General features: G+C 39.4%; 1 non-coding gene and 1 pseudogene across 1 annotated transcript; one reads left to right on the forward strand and one right to left on the reverse strand.

Annotated features, from left to right (window-relative positions):
* The window catches only part of LOC102477985 (bromodomain and WD repeat-containing protein 1-like), a 10,081-nt pseudogene that overhangs the window by 2,560 nt on the left and 2,737 nt on the right, over positions 1-4,784 (reverse strand).
* On the forward strand, positions 1,240-1,378 carry LOC114005431 (small nucleolar RNA SNORA7). The gene has a single exon (XR_003547282.1). It is a non-coding gene; the product is annotated as a small nucleolar RNA SNORA7 (small nucleolar RNA).

Genomic DNA, 4,784 nt, shown 5'->3' on the forward strand with positions numbered 1-4,784 from the left:
ACGCGAACTGCAGTCAACTACATGGGAGTCCAGTGATATAGCCATTATGCCAACTACTGGTCCCTAAAGTTTTATTTTTTAAGCCTTTCTTCTCAGAGAGACATCTACCTGGATAGATGTTTCTAGTCAGCAATCTTGATGTCCTAACAACCCTTTTATGTGAAACCATAATAATAGGGTTTTAAAAAATTTAATTGTGTTTATTTATTTATTTTATTTTATTTTATTTTTTTGGGGGGAGAGGTTTTCGCTATAGGGCGCGTGCACTCACCAGACAGACAGAGAGAGACATTAGAGACAGGAAGCGAGAAATCACCCCCCAGGGGGGATGGTCACGCCGCAATCCCCTCTCCTCCATTCTCCTCTTGGGATCTTGGGCACACACACACACGCGCCCGGTGTGAGTTTTAAGCCACCGGGTCTGGGACACGAACCGCGGTTGACTACGTGGGAGTCCAGTGACATAGCCATTATCCTAACTGCTGGTTTCTATTTATTTATTTTTTTAAATTTGCTACAGGGTATGTGTGCTCACCAGAGAGAGACAGAGAGAAATAGGTAAAGCAAGAAAGCAAGTTACCAGGTCACGGACTCAAACCATATGGGAATCCAGCACCTTAACCACTACACTACCTACTAGCCCCATAACAATAGTTTTAAGTATAGAAAATATCCTGAAAGTTGAATTTTATTGAATTTTTCTGTATTTTGTCCCATTTTAGGAAAGATAAAGTCACAAATGTCATAGATTTGGACATCTGATTAAGATAGGATCACAGCTGCCTGAGAAACAGTTCTGGTAATTTATTTAACCATGTTGACAAGTCACATAAAAACAACAAAAAAAGTAATACAAGTATAAGAACTTAGCTGCAAAAACTTTGTTCTTAGTATTTTTCCCCCCTTCGAAATCCAAGGACTTGATATGGTTGGCCCCATACCCTAGTGGTTAAGGGAGTCAGATTTCACATGACCAACCACGGTTGTAATCTTAGCCCTGGGGGCCTGAAAAATACACTGAGAATATGTGTATACATGCCCAAAATCTCAACAGGAAGGAGAAATGAAGAGAAGGGATTGTGATGTGACCATGGCCCATTGGGATGTACTTTCTCACACTTTCTCTTTTTGTCACTCTCTAGCAAGTACATGCCCCCTGTGGCAATTAAAAATTAAGGACATGATAAAAAACAATATGAAGCACAGACATCTATTTAGTTCAGAAATAGGGTATTTTCTAACCTCCTGGGTTTGCATCTGGAGAGTGGCTAAAAATTTGACAGCTTCAGAAACGGGAGGGAGAGCAAAGCCAGCAGAGGTACCCATTCCATCCCCAGCTGGGCCCGTAGCTGGTGATTAGAAGATCTCTGCAACAGTGTAGTCCTTGGGCAGGAAGGGCTCCTTGAGGGATTCCTCTCTAACACTGGTCAAAAAAAAAAAAAAAAAAAAAAAAAAAAAGAAAAGAAAAAAGAAAAAAGAAAGAAAGAAAGGAAGGAAGGAAGAAAGAAAAGAAAAGAATAGGGTCTTTTCTGTCCACACAGATTAGACAGAAAGTCAGAATGGCCCAACCATGGTAGTGCATGCAGGATGCTGATATTTTACAGGCTTAGGCCTCATGGGAGGCCTTGTTCAATTATCAGTGCAACCTCAAAAGCTGGTCATGGTAACATGCCCATATTCCCAGCTACATAGGAGTCTGGGGAAGGAGAATTGTGACAGAATGAGATCCTGTTCCAAAACAAAACAAAATAAACAACAAAAGCAATAACCATTCATGTTTTAGGCGAAGGTTGTAAATGGTAAGCCAAGTAAATATGCAACAAACTCATGAAAATTTAGTAATCTTTGCAACTATGTGAAGAAATTGCATAGCTTCTTCCAAAACTCAAGTCTTACATAAACCAGGGCAAGTAAAATTCACTTTCCAGGGACCAGCAGGTGGTGTGGCATTAAGGAGCTGGGATTCCCACATGATCGACCACAGTTTGAGTCCTGGACCTGCATGCTTGAAAATCATGTCAGGTGCATGTGCGTGTGTGCCCAAAATCCTGAGAGGAGAATAAGTAAAAAGGAATGAATTGCTACTTGGTCATCTCATTTTTCCTCTTTCTGTCTCTCTCTGGCAAGCGCACACATCCTATGGCAAAAAAAAAAAAAAAAAAAGAGAGAGAGAGAAAACGAAAAAAAACTGAACTAAGAAAAATTTTCTCTCCAAGTTTTGTCTTTCACTGTTCTCTTTCACATTCTGGAAGCAAATGCCATATTGCTTGTGGACAGATATCAGGAACCCACAAGGTCACAACTAATTTCATAATAATATTAAGATATTATTTATGGGACCAGCAGATGGCGTAATGGTTATGGCATAGTTGATGGCAGTTTAAGTCCTGGACCTGGTGGCTTAAGTCACGCTGGGCATGTGTGCGTGCGTGCCCAAAATTCCATGAGGAGAATGGAGGAGAAAGGATTATGGCATGGCCATCCCCCAGGGGATGATTTCTCGCTTTCTGTCTCTGTCTCTCTGATAAGTGAATGTGCCTTATAGCAAAAATCTCTCTTTAAAAAAAAGAAAGTATTTATGTCAAATATACAATGAATTTATCATTACTATAATCAAATGACTCAATAGATATTAATATTTTTCTGTTTGAATTCCTAATCTGGCAAATATCAATAGTTACAACCCACAGTAATCAAAGTTCCTTAGAGCTCTCAATAAATCCTAAGGCAGTAAAGAGAGCTGGAGACCAAAACATTTCCAAGCCATTGCTGTTCCTTTGTATTCTTGTAAAACATAAGCACAGGCATGGTTTCTCTGCCACCATTGCTCCTCAGTGTAGTTGCCACCACTGATAGTAATTCTAAATTTTAGCTAAAAGAACTCACTTCATTTTCACAGAGAAAACTGGGGCATGAATAATTATGAGCAGTTTGTCATTTCAGAGGACTAGCTAAACTCAGGATTATACCTAACCCAAATTTCTACAGCCATTTACATCCCTTTACAACTTTCCAACATGGCAAAAATGAACAAGTTTCTGAACAGCGCCAAAGAGAGCTTTTCTATGACATATAAAATAAGAAGCAAGGGACCAGCAGATGACATGATGTTTATGTTGCTGGACTCCAACATAGTTGACCATGGTTCAAGTCCTGGACTTGGTGGCTTAAAACTCAGGCTGAGCGCATGTACGTGTCTATGTGCATGCCCAAAAGCCTGAGAGGAGAATGGGGGAGAAGGGGGTGCTGCATGGTCATCCCCTGAGGGGGTGATTTCTCGCTTTCTGTCTCTCTGTCTCTCCAGCAAGCACACACAACCTATAGGAAAAAAGTCTCTAAAAAATAAAAATAAATAAGCAAAAGTACATCAACTTATGATGCTTAGTAACTAATGTTTCAGTTTGCTTTCTGACTTAGAAATGATATGGGCATGTGATAAATATCTATTTACTAACTACATTTAACATCATGATGTCCAAGTTTCCAGTTACCTAAAGAGCTTGAAAATTACCTCCAAGCTGATGTACTAGAAAACATAATTCCTCTTGAAAACGGATTTATGAGAGTAATAATTTATTTTACTTAAATATTAATACTAATTTTTCCTAATCTTTAACAATATATAGGAGTAGTGGTACCTTGTTTAATCAATAAAACTTCATAAATTTAGGAGAAAAAATAAACCTGGGTAAAGTGCATACTCACATTCTTTTTTTATTATAATTTCTACTTTACATATAATCATTGTACATTTTTGTGCTGTATACAAGATAGCTTTCAAAGTGTACATACACTGTGTAATAATCAAGGATATAGATATATTCATATTTTCATATTCACCATTCTCTACCCAGCTCTTATGCTTCTTCAACATTGAACATTGCATTATGTTATACACATTTTTTAAAAGTATGTAATGAATTGTCAATGACATTTTTTTACTCTGCTGTGGTACACCATTCCATAATTGATTCCACTTCTTGACATGCATTCTTGCATCTGTTAATCATTTTCTCTTGAACCAAACCAACCTTCTCTCCTCATGCAGCTTCTATTATCTGCTATTACTCTACTTCTATGCCATCAAGTCCTTCAGTTTCTACCACAGAGTGCATACATTCAGTATGTGTTAAGCAGAGACATACAGTGTTTGTCTTTTATAGCCAGGCTTATTTCGCTTAGCATTATATCTTCTTGGTTCATTTACATTCCCACCAGCAGTTCACATGAGGGTTCTCTTTGGTTTGTAACCTTGCTAGCACTTGTTATTATTATTATTTTAAATCATAGCCATTTGGGGGCAAGCAGTGGCATAGTAGTTAAGGCACTGGACTTCCACATGGTCAACCACAATTTGAGTCCTGGACCCAGATGTTTGAAACATGCTGGACATGTATGTATGCATACCCAAAATCTTGAGAGAAGAATGGATTGTGATGTGGCCATTCCCCTTGAGGGATGATTTCTCACTTTCTCTCTCTCTGTCTCTCTGGTGAGCACATGAAACCTATAGCAAAAATTTCTCTCTAAAAAAAAAAAAATCAGGGGACCAGCAGTTAGCATAATGGCTATGTCGCTAGACTCCCACGTAGTCGACCGCGATTCATGTCCCGGACCCGGTGGCTTAAAACTCACAACGGGCGCATGTGCATGCGTGCCCAAGATCCCGAGAGGAGAATGGAGGAGAAGGGATTGCAGCGTGACCATCCCTTCTGGGGGGTGATTTCTCGCTTTCTGTCTCTCTGTCTCTCTCTGTCTGTCTGGCAAGCGCACGTGCCCTATAG

This window comes from Tupaia chinensis, unplaced genomic scaffold (assembly GCF_000334495.1).
Source record: "Tupaia chinensis unplaced genomic scaffold, TupChi_1.0 Scaffold143793_1, whole genome shotgun sequence".
Lineage (NCBI taxonomy): Eukaryota > Metazoa > Chordata > Mammalia > Scandentia > Tupaiidae > Tupaia > Tupaia belangeri.